Source organism: Podarcis gaigeae (genome assembly GCF_964106915.1).
Source record: "Podarcis gaigeae genome assembly, chromosome: 1".
Classification (NCBI taxonomy): Eukaryota; Metazoa; Chordata; class Lepidosauria; order Squamata; family Lacertidae; genus Podarcis; species Podarcis gaigeae.
The window spans coordinates 97329326-97351478 of record NC_139678.1 but is presented as its reverse complement, the minus strand read 5'-3'; the positions used below and the strand labels follow the sequence as shown (position 1 = coordinate 97351478).

The window sequence follows — 22153 nt, the reverse complement described above, 5'->3', positions numbered from 1 at the left end:
TATTGCTGTTATTGTTATTCAGAGAAGGGCCATCCATCAAGACATGACGTGCTCGCAGAGGTCAGTCAGTCATGCCCAGCAACAATAGGAAAATCCCTGGAAATTCATACCTTTAAAAATCTCTGGAATGCTCCTTTTAATCTTTCGCTACCTTATGCTGCACATATATTCTGGGGCTAGAGATCAACAAATTCAGCAACTTTTAAACACTGCAGTCATTTTAAACTGATCTGCCACTTGCATGAAATGTTAGAGCTCAATCCCTAACCAGGGATTAGAGCGATTACTGTCTAATTTACTTCATAATGCTCAGGACTAAAATATAGTGTCCCTCCCTGATCCCATGAATCTCAAAACATTTAAAAAGAAGCAGTTACCGGTATGTTAATTGCAATGGACCACCTAGTGATATATGCTTTGAAAAATGAAATTTGAACAGCAGAGTTTAAGGTCTGGTGCAGACATTAACAACTGGCTTATCTCCCAACCTTGTCTAACTGTGTTCCTGGCATCTCCAGGTAGGTCTGGGAGAGCTTTGACCAGTCAAGTCTAGCCATAGTAAGCTAGATGGACCAATGGCAGCTTCCTACACAATCAAGACAGCCTTGTGGACTCACATGTTCCCTATCCTTCCCTTCCATCATCCACTCCCTTCTACAACTATTTGTAGTTTAGCCCTGAGTGCTACAGTTAACTCTGTTTGGCTAACACAGAAATAATCCTCCTTCTTCTCTGTTGAGCCAAGTATGACCAGATGCAATATAAACCTGACAAGCCATGGATCTGTGCTGATGGATAAATGCATAAATATACGAGGTGCAGGTCAATATTCCAGCTCACCCAAGCCAAATGCCTGACAGCTTCAGGCTTCAGCCACTGGGCTGCTCAATATGAATTAGCACTTAACCAGAAGCACATATCTCATTGGAATTTCTGACAACAAATAATGGCAATTCATGCCGTCCAGTGGCGGCTGTGCTACTTGCGTATTGGTATGTATTGGATAGCTCTAATAATTTCTAGTCAATTTAGCGCATCCCATTTGGTAAAGGTTATTTCACAGACCACAAATTTCATTGGCGTGCTTGATTCGTTCATGAGAAAGCTATTGATCACTGAGGTGCCAAGTGGTTTGCAGAGAAAGGAATGGAAATTACATGGTTAAGTAATTATGGTGTAAACAGATAGTTCTGTCTCCTGTATTGTACACAGCCCACGCACTCAGTTACTGATAGGGATATCAAATGTGTGAGACAGCTTGCTGATGAGCCCTGAAATTTGGCACCTGCATAGTCCAGTAACTAGAAAAATATTTGAAAACAGGCAATATTTACCCTTCTCTCTCAAGGTGGATACCCCAATATGGTTAAGGCATTCCCAGGGAACGCAGAAGGCTTTAAACTGACACTTGGGTGGGGCAAAAATGAGTCATTTTTACATCAAGTAGTAAAAATCTGGGGCGGCATAACGTTTAACACAGCAGAAGCAGTGGACATCCTGGAGCCAAACAGTTACTCCTGCTGCCACTTGGCTTCCTACATATTAAAGAAATCCAGAGAGGTGTGTGAATGCTACTTAGGGAAGAAGTCACATTCTTCACGTAGAGATGTTCCACTGCAAACTGATTCCTAGGGATTTGAAATAAGTGTTCTGACATTGGGTTGTCAAGAATATGCATGAATCAGAATTTGCTCCTATGTGACTTCTAATTGACAACAGCCCAAGTGGTTTTCAAATAGCCAGAGAGACTTATAGGGCAAAACATGATTTTACTTGTTACTTAATGAATAATTGAACTCTTAAATAAAAGCAAATGCCTGAAGGGGCCCCAAATGAACTTATTGACCAGATATTAAAACTGTGAGCATGCACACACAAACACATGTGCATCGACTGCTTTGGAGTATGTGTATTCCCAATTGATCTCCTGGCCAAGATTGCAAGTGAAGTGCACATTTACATACACAATGTCAAAAGAACATTGTTGTATGCCATATTTTGAGATTTATTGGAAAGCACCTTGGAATATAATTGAATAAATGAATATTCAGTTATGTCTCCTGGGCTGCAGTATGATGTTTGGATAATATGAACCAGGGTTAGGAAGAACATGGGCAACACAAGACATATCCCAGAATGAATGTTTTCTGCCAGGGGATATGTTAGTGACCTCATTTGCAGACATTTCTCTGGGTTGTCATTGCAGGTGAGGTATTTCAATTCCAATTTTAAATTCCCTGCACAAAGAAAACTTGATGTCAATTAGGGTTAAAATTAAAACTGCCAATATTATAATGCATTATACAAATCTATGGTGTGACCACTTTTGGAATACCATGTACAGTTCTGATTCCTTCATCTCAAAAAGAATATTGTAGAGCCAGGAAAGGTGCCCTAAAGGCCAACCAAAATAATCAAGGGACTGGAGCAACTCCCTTTTGACGAAAGGTTACCCCTCTCCGGAATGAAAAAAGCCAAGTAAGGAGGGAGACATGATAGAGCTGCATTAAAATTATGCATGAGAGGGGGGAGAGACAGAGACATTTTATCCATCTCTCATTATACTACAGCCATGGGCCATCTAATGAAGCTGAATTGAAGCAAAATTCAGGAAATACAAAAGGAAATACTTATTTATACAGTGTATATATAGGTAACCTATAGAATCTGCTTCTACTAGATGTGGTGATGGCCAGCAGATTCGGCAGCTTCAAAAGACGATTAGACAAATTCATGGAAGACAGAGCTATCAATGGCTAATAGCCACAATGGCTGTGTCCTACTTCCAGTGTACTGGTGGCAGTATGATTCCAAATAACAGTTACTAGAGTTCTCTTTTTTTTTTAATAATTTTTTATTAATTTTCATCCAGTTATACATTTTAACCCAGATACAACAAATTATGCCTGTTTTGAACTTCCTTCAGCATCTCTGATAGTCATCCATTTTTATATCTTTAATACGCAGTCCCTTTTTTCATATTGCCATTATTCCTCCTTACTCCCATTATTTTTAATAAACCATACTAATTTGTTTTTTTTTTACAGTGCCTCTTGGAAAGCCACTAGCGTTGTGTTTATACCTACAGTTACTAGAGTTCTCAAGCAGGAGAGCGGTACTGTGCTCGTACCTTCCTTGCAGACTTCCCATAGTCCTTTGGTCAACTGCTGTGTGAATAGGATGCTGGACTAAATATGGTTTTGGTCTGATCCAGCAAGGGCCATCTTATGTTCTTACAATGACTATTCCCCTAAAACAAAAGGCGTTCCACTTAATAGGGAGCAAAAGAGCCCGCCACAGGAGCAGACATTGCAACCAATCAAAAAACCTTTCGCCTTGTAAGCACACAACACACTCAGTACCCGCAATGTGCAACCCCAGCACCTACTCCTCAAAATAAAAGTCTGAATGTGGGGCTTGGTCTGGTGAAGTAACGAGTTTCTGTATTGCAGTCCTTGGTCCTTCCCTTGTAATAAGAAGCCGCTCTGTGACAATCAGGACAAATGCAGACCCAGTTTGCCATTTAAAAGAAGGACTGTCAATAACACTCCACAGCTGTCACTTTTATTGCCCGTCTCCCTCCCCCACCCCTCTCTCAATGCATTATTGCACTGGTAACCATGGCAAGAGGCCAAATTGCTTTGCCTCCAAAGTGTATGGCTACACGAGAAAAGAAAAAGCACCCACCGTGTATGATACCTTTCACTGTGCTTAGACTTGTTTATGTTGCTGGGGCACGCACAGATTCTCTTGGCCATTTTGCACAGCACCTCCTTTTACAGAAAGCGAATGCTCTCCAGGTCTATATATCAAAGTTATGGCATTCCGTTTTTCAGCGAAATAAATAAATAAACCTGTAAATAAGGTCAACAGGATGGGGATGTTCTGGGTGACAGAACCCTTAATGGTTTTTGAGGAACAGCTTGTTTCTCTCTTCAAAAAAACTCACTTCAATTTACTTTGAGCCTGTGCCTCTTAAACACATTTTGCCTAAGCACAGGGAAAGCACAAATCCAGACATTTTCATGGCCTTAGTTAAACACCACAAGGCCACCATAAGCAGCTCAACGTCAGCATAGCCACCCAGTTATAAAAATGAAGTCTGTGGGTGATTGTAGAGAGGTATAGTACAAAGTTTGCTCTTTTTAAAAATAGAATATTAAGCCCAATGAAATATGTTTCATGCACAATAAGGAACATTCCATATTCTGGGTATTCGTAAATTACTTTAATCGATGTCATTTATTTTGCATAAAATTAGAGTTGAAGATAAACTTCTTTCATTCTTACAGACGTATAGGGATTCCCCTGGGTTTGTCCAGCTTCATGGAGACAGAGTGAACCTTTTGTTTTTACAGCCAAAAGATTTACAGTTCTATTCTTCTGCCTTTCTATATGTCAGGTGCAAAACAAAGCTCATCACAGAGAAAATGATTGTCAAAGGCTGGAAGTCTCTCCAGGTCCTGAGACTGAAAACCATGGCCGCCTGACTCCTGTGAGGTGACTTGTGAAAAACAGAGCAGTAAGCAGGACCTAATACATGCTAGACAACTGTCCTGATTCACAGATAATTCACCACAATAATGGAAGAGATTGCTATGGGGGGGGGTTATAGACAAGGATAAGGAGAGCTGAGGAAGCAAAACTGAGGTGAATACAAACATAAAGGGGAGGGCAGGGAAGAAGAATTTGAATGGAGAGCATTAAAAAGCTAAATTATCTCAAATTCTGCAGCTGCAGAATTCAATTTTGTGACAAGAATAAAACCATGGAAGGTTCATGAATATACAGTTAGACTGAGTCAAATTGCAGGTCCATTTAATGCTGTGCTGCATACAGTGAGGAGCAGTAATTCTCAAAGGTCTCAGCTAGGCAAGCTTCACCTGGTGGCACTGGATTGGAACTTCTGCACACAAATCATGTGCCCTATGACCTAGGAACACTCCCCATTCTATGTTGTGTCAGCTTGCTTATTTCCCAGCCCTTGTGCACTCGAATGAACCTGGCAACAGCACTCCCAACCAAAAATGGTGTTAGGTTCTTACGCTTTGGAAAAGTCAATGTGCAGGAATTTGAGAAGCAGTGGTGCTTGCACTGGGAGAGAGGTGAGCAGCCAGCTGACATCTATAAATAATTGTAATCCGCTTTTACGCAGAAGTGTGTGGTTTGGGAAGGACAGCTTTGAACCACACGCCATGTTAACAATAAAAACAGCAGGTTGTCAGCCAGCCTCTTTAGATGGCTCTTGGCTTTCCTTTCTTCCAGATGGGTTCACAACCCTCCTCCTTTTAAATCGCCACATAAATTTATCTCTTCTGTTTGCAACTCCCAAGTAGAACACTGACAATTCCCTTTGTTCTTCTAGTCGGCCTTATGTTCTCAGAGATCACTCTGATAAGACACCCACCAGATGAGATCTTGGAAGAAGATCAAGGCAATCACTTTGTCATTTCAACAGCACCCTCGTTGCTCCTAAAAGAACCTTTTCCACTTAAGAGACTCTCACATGCCCAGCCAATGCAGCATCCTCCGTATCTTGTGGGACCACAAATCCCATCAGACCCACTCAGTATGGCCAATACACAGGGATGATGGGATGGCAGGGGAAGCACTGTGTTGTCTATCCCTGGCTGAATGGGTCAGTGGCCATCCCAAGAAGCAGAGGTGTTGCTAGGTTCTTAAGACACTTAATGCATAGGCTTATGTCTCAAATTTGCAGGTGCCAATTTATGTCTGTGAGGAAACTGAGGTGGTGGGTGGGCTCCCACTGACACACTGCATTTTGCAGCATGCCCAGCATATGTGTAAACAAATTTTTTGAAAGTATTTCTAAAGCAAAGAAGGGGAAAGAGATCTGGGCTCAAGGTCTGTGGGCTGCTCCTTAATAACATCCATGGGCAGGGGTATCATAGGGGGGCAGGAGACTGAGGGCTCCCCCAAAATTTTCAATTGTGGGCGCAAGCCGTTGCCCTTGCCCCTGGAGGAAGGGTTTGCAGTGGGTGTAGCAATCTGTTCAATATGTGAAATGAGATGTCCATTTATGCTTTGCCTTTCGCACTGGACCACTAATAAACATTACCACTAGTTATTTTGGCACAGATTAGAAGCAGATATGCAGGCATATCTTGATGCGCTTCTGGATGAAAAGAATCCATTGCAGAGTCGGAATCGGGTGCAGCTTTCCCCACCATTTTATAATACATATGTACCTCCATTGTCTGCCTCAAACCACTAGTCTGGTGCACGGATATAACGAGATCGGTGTCGAGTTTGTAAAGAACATTGGAGCTGTACAGATGAGGAATGATGAGGAATGATAAGGGATGCTTCATTCTGAAAATGACCTGCTTAATCCATCCCCTCTTTAAATCATTCTGTGAAAGGAGCAAGTAAAGTGAAAATGAACCCCTAAAAATGTCTAATATTTAACTGAGACAGAATTCTGAAATGAACTCCATCTACATCTCAGTACATAGGGCGGGGAGTCCCACTTCTGTTGTACAGCTTGGACCGCTAAAGACAGAAGAGAGAATGTTTTTCACGATCATATCTCCATCCTAGACAGCAGCTCACATGCTATATATTACAAACTAGTAATGTATCCCTTAGCCTTTTCAATTAAAACAGCAAAAGTGTGCCTATTACTCTTTTAACACTGCTCTCTGAAGTCACACATGATGAGTTTAAATCAGCTTTTAGACTGAAATATTATAAGGAGCCAAATGGTCTAGAGATTCTGCCCCCATCTGCCATGGCCATCTTCTCAAAAAACCTCACCAGAAAAGTGATATACTTTTAAAATTAAAAGTAAACTCCTCAAACCCAGCAGAGTCTCTGCTTAGCAAGCAACCAAACAGAAACTGCTAAACTGAGCATTTATTCTGAGGTTTGCGGGGGGGGGGCATAGCTGGGTACATGGACGCAACACCAAAATCCACCACACTGCTACTTGGCTTCTGTTGGATTTCATTTTTGCGGCAGCACCCCAGAAGCTCTGTGCCTGGTCGTCCTCCCCTAGATCAGCCTTTGCTATGCATTGAATTGTTGTGTTGCAAGTGTAGGGTCCCTAAACAGTTCATTATAGGGGATGGGCAGAACTGGCCACTGGATCCTAAGTTGCTCCATTCCCCTGAGAGGAGGTTGATCTGGGCTAGAGTTTGCATTGCTAATTCCCCACCTTGCTTTCAATTATTATTATTTGTATTTATATACTGCTTCATGCCAAAAATAGGCTTCTATTTAAGCCAAATGCAAGTATATAAACTAATTTCACAAGCATTAAAATCTAAGCATCTTTGATTAAACATGCAATAAATCTCTGAAATAGATTTTCACAGCAAATAAAAAGTGTAGAGATCTTCTGGGCTGAAGCAGCTCCTCACAAATGTGATGTAGAGCTCTGTTGGTAGCTCATGAGACTCTTAATCTCAGGATAGTGAGTTCCAAAATCATACTGGGTGAAAGATTCCTGCATTGCAGAGGGTTGGACTAGATAAGCCTTGTGGTCCCTTCCAACTCTACAATTCTCTGATTCTTCGCCTTTCATCCCATCCGGAACATAATATATGATGTGCCAGAAGGGATAGGGCTTGGCTGCACTCTCTCTTCATCAAATATCCTTTCCAGCATTACAGTGGCAGCTTTGCATAGTTAATAAACCAAGAGAAAGAGAAATCACGAGGAAACATAAGTACAGATTTAAGATCTGCCTGGGTGAAGAGAGCTGCTGTCATTTCTTCTATTTCCTGATCATGACTGCTTTAGGCAGGATTGGCAATTTCATCAATGACAGTCTAACTAATTTGTTAGTTCTCTGATCTTGATCCTTCTTGAAGTGTGGACAGCAGTGGAAATGGATTTTGTCACTGCACTGGGTTTGAAGACAGAATGGGACCAACATGTCTTTTTCCTTTATTTTCTGCCTCTGTTGGGAGCAAAGGATTGGGACAGCAACTAGGCTCAACATGCATCAGCAGTCAGCATGGCCAGGCATGAAGTGGTCCATGGGGTGACATGGGCCTCCTCCATTCAATGATACCTGTCTCTTGTATGTGAAAAGTGTCGTTGTGGCTACATAAAGATAGCTAAAGGGAAACTACTCATAGATTTGAGACTACAAGCAGTATGAAGGGTAAAATTATTCTATACAATAGGATGATGGCTAGAAATACCAAAAAAAAAAAAAGCCCATTAAGAATACAGTGGTATCTCAGGTTAAGTACTTAATTCATTCCGGAGGTCCATACTTAACCTGAAACTGTTCTTAACCTGAAGAACCACTTTAGCTAATGGGGCCTCCTGCTGCTGCTGTGCCGCTGGAGCACGATTTCTGTTCTCATCCTGAAGCAAAGTTCTTAACCTGAAGCTCTATTTCTGGGTTAGCGGAGTCTGTAACCTGAAGCGTATGTAACCTGAAGCGTATGTAACCCGAGGTACCACTGTACATCTTTTCATTGTTAAAAAAAAATGCAAACAAACCAGTACCATTGCCAATTCTGCAAAAGTTGTTTATGAATCTTACAGTAATACCTTAAGAGTACAAAGTTTGCAACTGATTCAGGTACATGTGACTTTGTATCCATGAAGAGGAAGGAATTATAACAGAAAGAGAAGTATTATTCCTGTGCAGCTTTTAGCAATATATCACACACACATTACAATGATGAAAGAAACCATCGGAAACTGATCTGCAATGCAAAATTTATGTTTTAAATACCAGATTTTCACATTCTGAAAATGGTTGCATCTTCTAACCAACAGATGAACTAATCCGTGGATTTCTTTGAGAGGCATCCCTGGAAAACGTGTCTAAAGGGTGGTATTTATATCACAGGCTATCCCATTTGCAGAGAAGAAAAGGATTACCTTTGAAGTGTAAAGATCAAAAGCTATTTTTGCAGGTAATAAGATCTCTCTCAGATGGATTTCAGTAACAGAAACTGGCTCATCTAGAGCAAAGTAATAAAAATGTAAGCAAAGTGTAATAAAAGAAAAATGGAAAGTAACTCACTCACCCTGAAATGCACCACACAGCATTCCACAAAACAATGTTTACCAGAACTAATGTGGTACTTAACACATAATGGAAATTCTGTAATATACTGGTTTTCTGAGGTTTGAAACAATTTGGTTGTGGTAACACTATCATAAACAAACTATTTCAAGTAAACGGTGATAGCAGTCAGAGTGAAGGATGAATGAGTGGACCTTTACCCAATGGATGCATTCAGACGAAACACTAAACCACAAGCCTCACCTTCTCTGGCACAGTTATGAGGACGAACCACAGGTCATTACATTGTCCAGACCCTTCAAACTGTGGTTAAACTTAACTATGCTTTGCTTGAAATCACAACTTTGAACCATAGTTTAAGAAACTGACTTATTTCCACGGACTGTAGTTCAGATTAGCCACAGTTTAGGGTTTGAACGTAATGCTAAACTACAGCTAGTCAGCTAGTCCTCAGCTTGGCTGGAGAAGAGAGGAAACAAGAGAGATAATCCATGAGACTCACTGTTGCTCATTCTAATTCTCACTATGCTAAGCTAGGACTTAGTGCAAGGGTCACGAACCTGAGGCCAATTGGTCCCAGTGTGCCTGTCAGTACATAATATGGCAGCCATGAAAGGTCTTAGCAAATAACTGCTCGGAAAACCACAGTGCACGAGATTAGGGATGAGCATGTCTACACCATTTTGTACTACTTTCTCTTTTTCTGCTCTGTTATATGTGGCAGCCATTTTGTATTATGCCACACCCCTGCAGCTGCCATTTTGTGACCTGCATTGATACTTCCTCAGAATTCCAAATGTGCTCACTACCCAAAAAAGATTTGTGATTCCTTTTTTTAGTGTCTTATCCAAAGGTAGCTAAGATCCCTTTTTCAATACAAAGGTCACTTTATATTTTACAAAATAAACATGTTACAGATAGGTAGCCGTGTTGGTCTGCCATAGTCAAAACAAAAAAAAATCCTTCCAGTAGCACCTTAAAGACCAACTAAGTTAGTTCTTGGTATGAGCTTTCGTGTGCATGTACACTTCTTCAGATACACTGAAACAGAAGTTTCCAGACCCTTCTATATAGTGAGAAGGTGGGGAGGGGTATTACTCAGAAGGGTGGTGGGAATGGGTGATTGGCAGATAGCTGTGATGAGCCTGTTGACGACTCTTAACGACTGCAATAGGTCTTACAGGAAAAAGCAAGGGGTGAGAAGGTGAAAAATGGCTTTGTCATGTATCATGAGATAAGAATCCAAGGTCTTTGTTCAGACCAGGTGTCTCCATGGTTTTAAGTTTGGTGATAAGTTGCAATTCAGCAGCTTCTCTTTCCAGTCTATTTCTGAAATTCCTTTGTAGTAAAACAGCTACTTTGAGATCTTGTATAGAATGTCCTGGGAGATTGAAGTGTTCTCCTACTGGTTTCTCTGTCTTGTGATTCCTGATGTCCGATTTATGTCCGTTTATTCTTTGGCGTAAGGTCTGGCCTGTTTGTCCAATATAGAGAGCTGAAGGACACTGTTGGCATTTGATGGCATACACTGATGCTACTGGAAGGAATTTTTTTTGTTTTGAAAATAAACATGCACAGAGTTAAATGTGAGCCCACGATGTGAACAGTGAATTTCTCCAACAGAAGAAGAAAAAACACTTTAGGAACTATCAGGAAAGCCAATGAGTTATTTATCGAGAGCTCCCAGCATGCAGTGTTTCTTTTGCAGGGCTGAATTGGTCTTCTTGTGTCTTAACCATTCCTGTTCAAACTGTGTTTATTGCTGACTGGTTTCTTGAACTGCTGCCTACTTAATTGTTGCTTATCTGTCTGGCCCTTTCTTCCAGGAACACAGCAGTAAACAAACCAACAAAAGGTTATTTGGGTCACAGTTGTTGTAACCCTCCTGCATTTAAGGAGCACCTTTGAGCTAGCCTTCCAAAGTCTTGAAAAGCCTTGCAAAAAGAAAGACTTCAAAACAAATCAGTTTTTTAATAAGGTAGTCATGGGTGATTTGACTCGTGGAAAATGACGGCAAACAACATGTGGCCTTCCAGCAGCTGAATGGGAAGGCAGATGTGCCTCAACAATAGCTGAGTCAAGCTGTTGTTCTGTGAGAGAAATACATTGGCATCTACTGGGGGTGGGGGAGAGAAGGAACCAGTTCCCCTAACCCCAATGAACTATATTCTCTGGGTTCCCAACTTTATTTAAAAACAAACAAAAAAACCCCCACAAACTTCTAGCACTTGTAAAACCCAATAAAGGAGGTAAAATGTACAAGTACTATTATATTCGTTGGGTTTCTAAGAAATGAGCCTCTTCCCATCTTTCAGCGCTTCTAGTCTATGAATTAAGTCATATTAATTATTAGCATTCAGGAAAGTAGATCTATCCTGGACTCTGACTGCTAATTTTTTATTTTTCCTCTGTTCACTGTTGAGTTTCATTCATGGTATACAGTTGCATTTGTTCGGCTGTGCACACACTCTCACCTTTTCTGCATCTGGTCCCCCCCCCCCCAATGCTGATTTGGAGAGCAGTGGAGTCACAATGTTAGTCACAATCCATATTTACCTAGTCATTTCTTGTGAAACATTGCATTTTGCTGCATTCTGCTGCATTTCCCCACAAACCAGCTCCAATATGAATTGGGATGGGGAAGAATGACCTTGCTGCATTTTAAGCTGGCGACATGTACACAACCTTGATCGAAACCAAATTAAAATGTATCAGTCTAGAGAATTAGTTCAATGAGGTGTTTTGAAATCTCCACTTTCAGATAGCCCTAGGCCTAACCATCAGTAGTGCAACTTTGTTTTTTTTTTTTTTAATAAATTTTTATTAGGGGTTTTTACAAAATAAAGTACAAAGATAAACAACCTTTCTTTTATCTCAACAGAGTTTCATAACTTCTTTGGACTTCCTCACATCTCCCGCTGCCATTTTCATCATCATAAATTATTCCCAGCAATTTATCATCTAATTTGCAAATTTTATAACCACTTATTTAAATATAATCCTCTGTAAATTAATTTCTCTTAATCTCACTTTACATCCCATTTCAATCCGATTTTGTGGTGGCCAATTAATTATGATCAAACATCCTACTTAACTTTCCACCAAGTCACAATATTTTTGTAAATAAGTCTTAAATTTCCTCCAATCTTCTTCAACCCTCTCTTCTCCCAGGTCTCGAATTCTGCCAGTCATCTCAGCCAGTTGCATATAGTCCATCAGCTGCATCTGCCATTCTTCCAGAGTGGGTAGATCTTGAGTTTTCCACTTCTTGGCGATAAGTATCCTTGCTGCTGCTGTTGCGTACAAAAAGAATGTTCGGTCCTTCTTTGGCACCATCTGGCCGACAATGCCCAGGAGAAAGGCCTCTGGTTTCTTAAGGAAGGTATACTTAAATACCTTTTTCAGCTCATTATATATCATTTCCCAGAAGACCTTCACCCTGGGACAAGTCCACCAGAGGTGAAAGAATGTTCCTTCATTTTCCTTACATTTCCAACATTTGTTGTCTGGCACATGGCATATTTTGGCTAGTTTAACTGGGGTCATGTACCACCTATATATCATTTTCATTACATTTTCCTTCAGAGCATTACATGCCGTGAAGTTCATCCCCGTGGTCCACAACCTTTCCCAATCCTCAAACATAATATTATGCCCAATATCCTGTGCCCACTTTATCATGGCCGACTTAACCATTTCATCTTGTGTATTCCATTTCAACAGCAAGTTATACATTCTTGAGAGTACTTTAGTCTTAGGTTCTAACAATTCTGTTTCCAACTTCGATTTCTCCACCTGGAATCCTAACTTTTTATCCTTTTTAAAAATTTCTTGAATCTGAGCGTAATGTAACCAGTCTCGCACTTTGTCTTTCATTTTTTCCAAACTCTGCAATTTCCAATTGTTGCCCTCTTTCTCTATTATTTCCCAATATTTCGGCCATTTGGCCTCCATATTGGGTCTTTTTCGGGCCTTAGCCTCCAGAGGTGATAGCCATCTTGGAGTTTTATTTTCCAATAGGTCTTTGTATTTTGTCCAGACATTAAACACTGCTTTCCTGACAATATGGTTCTTAAAGGCCTTATTGATCTTAACTTTGTCATACCATAAGTATGCATGCCAGCCAAATGCATTGTTAAAACCTTCTAAATCTAACACGTCAGTGTCCTCTAGAAGTAGCCAGTCTTTTAGCCAGCAGAAAGCTGCGGCTTCGTAGTACAACCTTAAGTCTGGCAGGGCAAAGCCCCCTCTTTCTTTCGCATCAGTTAATATCTTAAACTTAATTCTGGGCTTTTTGCCCTGCCAGACAAATTTAGAAATATCTCTCTGCCACTTCCTGAAGCACTCCGTCTTATCCACAATTTGCAATGTTTGAAACAAAAACAACATCTTAGGCAATACATTCATCTTAATAGCAGCAATTCGGCCTAACAAAGAAAGCTTCAATTTTGACCAACTGTCCAAGTCTCTCTTAATTTCAGACCAACATTTTTCATAATTATCCTTAAATAGACTCAGATTTTTTGCTGTTATGTTTACCCCTAGGTACTTTACTTTTTTAACCACAGTTAGTTCTGTTTCTCTCTGAAACCGTTCTGACTCTGCATCTGTCAAGTTTTTTCCCAACACCTTAGTTTTCTGTTTGTTTAGTTTAAAGCCCGCTACCCGACCAAAGTCCTGAATCAATTGTAACACTCTTTTTGTACTAGATTCTGGCTCTTGCAATGTCAAAACAAGGTCATCTGCAAAAGCTTTAAGTTTATATTGTTTCGCTCCGATCTGAATCCCTTGCACCAACCGGTCCCCTCTAATCAAGTTCAAGAGCACCTCCAGGACAGAAATAAACAGCAAGGGGGAAATCGGGCAGCCTTGTCGTGTCCCTTTTTCAATCTTAAACTCTTCTGTAACCACATTGTTGACTATCAGTTTTGCCTTTTGTTCTGAATAAATCGCGTCAATCCCATTTTCAAAACCCCGCCCCACTCCCATTTCTTTTAAATTCCCCTTCATAAATTTCCAAGAAATATTATCGAAGGCCTTCTCCGCGTCTATAAAAATTAGAACTGCTTTAGTGTTAATATTTGTTTGCAAAAGTTCCAAAATGTCAATAATGTTCCTTGTATTAGCAAATAAATGTCTTCCTGGGAGGAAGCCTGCCTGGTCTTTATGAATTATCTCATTTAAAACTCTTTTAAGTCTTCCTGCCAAAACGTCAGCAAATATTTTGTAATCCACATTTAAAAGGGAAATGGGACGGTAGTTCTTAAGTTGTGTCTTTTCAGTTTCTGACTTTGGTATCAATGTGATAAAAGCTTCCTTCCACGATTCAGGCGCCTTCTTTCCTTCCATAATTTCATTGCTGACCTCCATCAGTGGTTGAATCAAATAGTCACTTAATGTCTTATAGTACTTGGAGGTCAAGCCATCTGGCCCTGGAGACTTGCCCAACTTCATATTCTGAATGGCCTGTTCTATCTCTAGTCGTGTTATTTTACTATTCAGGAGTGATCTATTTTCTTGTGATAGTTTTTTAAGTCCATTTTTCTCCAAAAATTTTGCAATCTCTTCCTCCTTTTGTGGCCCTTGAGTGTATAATTTCTTAAAATATTTCTGGAAACATTTTCTAATTTCCGCCGGGTTCTGAATATTCCTTCCTTCTATTTCCAAATTTGTTACTATGTTCAGCTTTTGTCTCTTCTTCAACTGCCAAGCCAGCAGTTTCCCACATTTATTAGCCGATTCAAATGTTTTTTGTTTCATTGATTTAATCTTCCATTCTATTTCCTGATTTATCAGTTTGGAATATTGTGCCTGATGAAGTTTAATTTCTCTCAAAATCGGCTGTGACTTCGGGTTTACTCTTAGTTTCTTCTCTAACTCTTTAATTTTCCCCAAAATCTTGTCCTTTTTCTCATTTTGTAGTCTTTTCTTTATGGCGTTCTGTTGTATCAAGAACCCTCTCATCACAGCTTTGCTTGCGTCCCAGATTGTTCTTTTTTCCACAGCAGTGTTCAAATTTATCTCAAAATAGTCCTTTATTGTTTTTTTGGCCTTCTTGATAATCTCCTGATCTCTAAACAAGTTGTCATTCATCTTCCATCTAAAGGAGCCGGTTGGTAATAATGTCATGTCCATTTTCAACGCGTTATGATCGGAGCAGGTCTTTGGGCAGATTTCCACTTTCTTCACCTTAGGAGCCAGACCTCTAGAAATCCATATTTGGTCAATTCTTGTCCAAGTCAGTTGGGCTTCAGAGAAAAATGTTCCTTCTTTCCCTAAGGGGTTCTTTGTCCTCCATATATCAATCCAGTCCATGTTGTCTGTCATTTCAAAAAAGGTCTTTGGTAGTCTGCCTTCTTTAGTAACCTTTTGGCTTTGTGACCTATCCATGTTTGTAGAAACGATCCCATTCATATCTCCCATCATAATGATGTTATCATAGTCCAGATAATCCAGCATAATCTCATGCAACTTCTTGTAGAATTCTGATTTCCCTTCATTTGGAGCGTAGATTCCTAATATCAAAATTTTCTCTCCTTGGTGCTGTATTTCAATTGCCAAAATTCTTCCATGTTCATCTTTAAATAGAAATTTTGGTGAGAGGCTCTCCTTTGCATATATCACCACTCCTCTCTTCTTAACTAAGTCCGAAGATATAAATTCTTGGCCTAACCTTTTATTTACCAATATTTTTCTGTGGAGCCTAGTCACATGTGTTTCTTGTAAACAAGTAATGTCTAGTTGCTCCTTTTTTAATATGTGAAAGATTTTCTTCCTTTTTTCCGGACTGTTGCAGCCATTTATATTCCAACTTAAAAGTTGCAGAGACATCCTGGATAGATCTGTTTAGTTTCCTTGGGATGGTATTTTGTTCTGTGAGTCTTCAGGGTTCTGAGGTACAGGCACCTGTGGTGGTTCAGGCCCTGAGGGTAGTTCAAGTCCTTTATGAAGGTCCTCTCCGTAGGCAGTCAAAAACTTGTCCCTCTCTTCCAAAGTTCTAATTTTAATCTTCTTCCCTCTAAAGGTAAAAGATAGTCCTTGGGGAAAATCCCACCTAAAGATGATTGAGTTGCTTCTCAGCAGTTTTACTAAGTCCAAATATTCAGATCTAAGATCCAACAGCTGTTTAAGAATGTCCTTAAAAATCTCAATTCTTTTGTCCGAAATGTTCAAGGAGCTTCCGTAGTGCAGGCCCAAAATCTTGTCCCTTTCCTCCTTTGATCTCAACGTAATCAAACAGTCTCTGGGCCTTTCTCTCTTTGTAAGTCTTCCAAGTCTGAAGGCTGACACAATTTTAAAGTCTTCCTCCTCTAGACCCCAGAACTTGGAGAATTCTTTGGTCAGAAACTCAGCTAGATTACCTTCTTCCACTTCTGGTATCGATCTTATCCTTAAATTAATCTCCCTGTTCCGAAGTTCCAACATGGAGAGATAGGTCTGGTGTTCCCCAACCTGCTTACTGAGCGGCCTTACTTCTTTTTCCAACTCTCCCACTCTTTGGCTGGTCTCTTCGGCCAGTTTCTGATTTTCACCTGCAGCCTCCTTCAGTTGTCCAATTGCTTGTGCATTCTGTGCAACTTGCCCAGATAATTTGTTTAAAGTTTCTGTATTAAGGTCAATTTTCGCAGTTTGTTGGTCAACTTTCCTCTCCAAAGACTCCAATTTCTCAAGAATTCTCTCTAATACAGAACCAGATCCTCCTGAGGCCATCTCCTCTAGTTGTAAATCCTCAGTTTCTTCCTCCCCTGCCTGTGACAGGGAGGTAGCTTTTTCCTCCGAGGGCAAAGTGGGCACAGATGATCTGCGTGCTTGTGAGGCTGCAGTTACGGTTGTCAGAGTTGTTTGTCTGGTTCTTAATCCCTTTCTTTTTGCGCCACTCATTCCAAAGTTATCTAGCAGTCAAGGTCAAGCTGAGTTGTTCCCATGGGAAAGCTACGGCCCAGGTGGTAGCAATCAAACAGAGGGCCGGGAAATAGAAAGTAAAACAATGTTTTTGTTGTAAATCCTCAATCCTCTAGGGGGAGCATAAAATGTCCTAGGAAGAAGAGTCCATTCCACATACGAAATCTGAACCAAAACTTAGGGATCTTCACAAGAGTAGTTTTAGCAGAGTTGGTTTTAGGTTTGCCACAATATTTCAAGTTGTGCTTACTGGAGTTCCAAAATGCAAGAACGTAACCATTCTGAGCTCCCTCAGACTGTCTCAAAGTTTAAATAGAATGTATCCAAATTTGCAGTCTGACAGTTCTGCTGCTCAGGCAGTTCTGACACCTGGGCTTCTTAAACAGAATTGTAATCCACAAAGAAAGGAGTATATAAGTCCTAATAAAAGTCCAAAAATCAATTGCTTACAGTCTTTAAAGGGAAAAGTAATTTCTGCGGGTGCTCAATCTGAGCTGTCAAAAGTTCTCTCTATGCCTCCACTCCTCCTGCTCTTTGCTTTAAAAGTCAATGGCTGCGGAGGACGGACTTCCTTTTCCTCGTCTCTCCGCTTTCAGCTTATTTTCAATATTTTTAGTCCCGAAATTTAGTAAAGTCCTCAATTACTCACGGGTTGTTGCGTTTTAGAATCTTGTGTTGAAGGAAGAAAGGTCGGCGCTCACCGGCAACGGCAGCGCGGCTTCGCTCCGCTGAATGCGCATAGACCCACAGCGCCGCTACCCCCTCTGCGATCCGGAGCCCCTTACGGGGTTCCCTCAACGTTTCGGGGGTAGCTCCTGGCGCCCGCCGGGTCCCGAGACCGCAGGCTTCCGCTGCCTGCGGTTTTCCAGAATGGGTCTCCGCTTCGCCGTAGCGGACGACCCTTTTCCAGCGTAGCTTCCCTCTCCCGGTTAGGAAAGGGCAGCCATTACCGTTCGCGCCGCCTCCGGAAGTCCAAAGATGGAAAGACTTTATTATGGCTTAAGCTTTGGTGGGGTCTACTTCACAGATACTTATGCCATAATAACTTTGGCAGTCTTTATGGTGTTAGAACACCAGAAGCGGCCTCACACTGAGGGCTTGTCCCATGCCTGGAAAGCATGGGTTCAACTTGACCCATGCTTTCTAGACATGGGTCCAAGCAGTTTCCCTCTTGACCTGCTGTTTTCCCAGGGAAAACTTGCACTAGCTCTAAATCTGAACAAACAGCAATCTGGAGAAAAACTGACTACCGTTTGCTCCAGTTGAGCACTAAAGAGCAGTTTTCCCAGAAAAGGGGGGGTGGGAGCAGTGAGACAAGGGGAAGCGGTGATAAGCTCTGAGTCAGGCCATTGATCCATCTAGCTCAATATTGGCTACACTGACTGGCAGCAGCTGCCTAGGAGTAATATTAGGGGGAAATGAATGTTCAAGGCCTTAAGCCACAAATACTCTTCTGTGCCATTTATCAAGGATGCTAGCTTTAAAGCTTCCCTCGCAGCTTCCACTTTGCACTTTTTGTTAAGAGACCAAGTGAAAAGTGGAGCTGTGATGAGCCATGTGCTTCTCACAGCTGGGCTGGCAAGGGTGATCTATAGAATGCAAGGGGAAAACCTATAACTGATTTATGTAATATCACACCTGTGATGAGATCCATGGTGGTACCATTTCTCACACAGACCCCAACCAACCATTTTAAACTACTCTTATTTATTACGGTAGTAACAGGTTCATTCCACTGTAAATCTTCCAGAGAATTATAAAGTGATCCAATAATATAAGCCCAGAAGGTATTGCAGCAGCGGCAACTAGCACACAAAAAACACCCAAACCCTTGGTTCATCCAGCTCTATGATGGGTAAGGGGACCTCTGTTACAAACTTTGTCTAGGCAACCAGTTTGAAAAAAATAAACACACACACATGTATGCAAAACAAATTGAAATACTGTACTGTAAACCTTGGTGTCCTGTAGAGGAGGGAGGGAGGGGAGAGCGAGAGGGAGAGGGGGGGGGGGAGAGACTTCCCTGTGTTTTGACTCTGATCTAACTTCTCTTTTTGTATTTCTCCTGTGAGTGGTCATGAGGCTGCTTGATTTTGTTTCATCTGGAACAGAATAATAATTAAATTTTGCATTATTGTTCCTGAGATCTAGAAGCAGTTTTTCTCTTTGTTTGGATGCCTATTTTGAATGAAGATGATGCAAAACTGCACTGATTTTAACAAAATTTGGAAGGAAACTAATAAATTACATTATCCATTTATAAATCTAAGTTTTTATTGGTTACTTGGAATTCCAAAGTAACTCCAGGTACAAGGCTGCGTGTAATATAGGATTTCATACCTGCCCTTCACCATAAAGGTCCCAGGCTGGATGACAACAATCCAATGAAACCGTTACAATTAGCAGAACTCTTGAGCTTGCTGGAAGCCACCACTGCTAGTTCTCATTGTTTCTCCAGTGGTGGCAGCAGGAACGGGGCACTTGTGGGAAATGCCACCCCATGGGATTCTGCCACCCGAGGCAGCTGCCTCAGTATGCCTCATGGGCAGTCCGGCTCAGTACATGGGTTTCCCCCCCCTCCTCCCAAATAGTTGCAAAAGACAGTAGTTTCAGGCAGCTGGCTGAGGACTTTGCCTACAGTCCTCAAGTTCCCGCCTGCCTCTTCTGCTCTTGGGTCACACTGCAGTGACAAGGTGGGGTCCAAGATTCAGCTTAGAGTTCAGGCAACCTTTATGGGGTCATCTGATGCTACCATTGGCATGTTCAGGTCCTAAGGCTCTTCAGGAAAAGATTTATTCAGGATAGCCAGCAATGTGGGGAGTCTACTAGCAGGATCCTACTCTCCCTGCACCTCCTCATCCAAAGATCTTTGGTTCCGGGTCTTGGCACTTCTGAGAAATGTGGGGTTCCCCTATAGTCTCCTGTTCAGGAACCAACTGTCATTAGCAAGGGACTCACAAGTATTAATCCGGTCCATAGCCTCTACTTTCTTTCTTTTTATATTTTTATTGCAAAGTAAATACATCAGTACCAAACTATACATAACGAATATAAAGAAAGAAAAAATAGAGAAGAAAAAGAAGAAAAATGCAAAGAAAAGTAGTCAGTAAAAGAATAAAGAAAAGTATAATATTTCAATACAATTAATACTATTTTACAAAATAGTGTTATACTATTATTACAAAATAATAGTAATAATAGACTTCCATCACTCTCACAACACTTCTTTCACTTTTCATATTTTATCTGTATTTTAGTATTATTTTCATCTTAATATATAGATATGTATATACAGTGATACCTCGGATTACAAACACTTTGGGTTACGTGTTTTCAGGTTGCGGACAGTGGGAAATCTGGAAGTACCAGAAAGGGTTACTTCTGGGTTTCGCCGCTCATGCATGTGCAGAAGCACTAAATCACGCTTTGCACATGCGCAGAAGTGCCAAATCACGGCAGATGCAGCGCTGCAGGTTACGAACACTGTGGGTTGTGGATGTGCCTCCGTCAAGGATTATGTCCGCAACCCGAGGTTGAACTGTATGTATATTTCCCCATTTCCATTCACGAGGTCATTCTAGACACAGCCAAATTTTTACATTAGAACCTTGTCTTTCTAAATCCAAGGCACTTCCATTCCTTCTTGACTGTATTCATTGGCTTTAGTCATATTATATCTGTCAATTTGGCCAGTTCCAAATATTCACATAATTTATATAACCATTCCTCTTTGGTCGGTACCTCGTTACCCTTCCAGTATTTAGCCACCAGGATTCTCACCGCTGATGTCGCGTACAGAAAGAATTTCGTATTTTCTCTTGGAATATCACTGTTCAATATTCCCAAAATATATGTTTCTGGTCTTTTGCTATGTGAAGTTCTTAGTAATTTTTATATTTCAACATGGATCATGTCCCAGAACTTTCTGATCTCTGGACATGTCCATCACATATCGCAGAAGGTTCCAATCAGCTTTGTGCATCTCCAACACTGATTACTAGGTGACTTGTTCATTTTAGCCAATCTCTCTGCTGTTAAGTACACCTATGGTGCATTTTCAGGTAGTTTTCTCTTATTTAAATAACATGCTGTAAAATTTATAATTTTTGTCCACAGTTTTTTCCACTCTTTATATTCAATTACATAACCTAAATCCTGCTCCCATCTTATTACGGCCTTTCCCTTTTCCTCTTTTTCTATTTGAGCATTCTGTAACAGCTTATACGTTTTGGAGAGAGTCTTTCGGTTGTTCTGTAAAACCTCCAACTCTAAGGTTGATGCTTTATTATCAAACCTTTTTAACGTCTTATCTTTTTCAAAGGTCAACCTAAGCTGGTAGTATTCTAGCCAACTTACCCCTAGTTGTTTGAGTTCTTCAAACCTTTTCAGTGAAAAGGCATAGCCTCTGCTTTCATAAACGCAAAAGCACTGAGTGTCTCCATATCATTTAATCATGGACCCATTTGGTAGGTGCACGTTCCCAATATCCCTTGAGGGTTAAGGCTGTCTTTGATGTTTAATGGTAATTAGCAGGATATCAACTCAGATCAAACCACTTTACCAGTTTGGGAGGGGACGACAAAGAGTCTCTCCTTTTTACTTACTTGTTCTGGTCAACAAGATGACTCAGGCCAAAGAGGTGCAAGTGACTTGTGTCATGCCCCAGAATGAATCAGTGTCTCATGGTCCAAGGTCATTTGCTTTTTCCAACTCTCTGACTGACTGACAGGCTGTCTGCTTCATTTGTTTTTAACTTTAAGGACGTTTGGTCCAGAAATTGGCCTAAGTACAATTTCCATCTCACCACAAGTTTCCTGTGGTCAGTTCTGGAATTATATTTAAAACTTTCAGAAATCACACTGTACCATCTCAAGCCTGAGGCATGTGCACTTTGACAAGTTATCTGTCTCATTTCCCATCTGTAGTTCCCCATGAAATGTCAAGAGATCATCTCTAGTTCCTTTATTTCTGAACTGAAAATCATGACGTGGGGGAGGCATAATATAGTGTTATGAGTTGAGTTCGTGAGTGCCAGACACCCTAAATTGCCAGGTTCAGTAGGTGTTATAATTTAATCAAGGCTTAGTGTGATAAAATTGTGCTAGACCAGTGTGTATTTAAACCTGTGTATTAGACGTTCCTAAATCCAGCATGTTTTAAGGGCTAATTAAGCTAGACTAAGCTTCCTATGTTTAGGTAGTCACCTGAGGGATGGGCCAATAGGAGTACAAAGTACCT

At 40.9% G+C, this 22153-nt stretch overlaps 1 protein-coding gene and 1 long non-coding RNA gene across 2 annotated transcripts in view; one reads left to right on the top strand and one right to left on the bottom strand.

The window, feature by feature from the left end:
• Positions 1-22153, bottom strand: part of THSD7B (thrombospondin type 1 domain containing 7B) — a 603973-nt gene that overhangs the window by 543960 nt on the left and 37860 nt on the right. The gene's annotated exons all lie outside the window — the stretch shown is intronic.
• On the top strand, positions 4991-11213 carry LOC310833868. Its single transcript, XR_014558975.1, has 3 exons — positions 4991-5105; positions 8761-8900; positions 10840-11213. It is a non-coding gene; the product is annotated as an uncharacterized lncRNA (long non-coding RNA).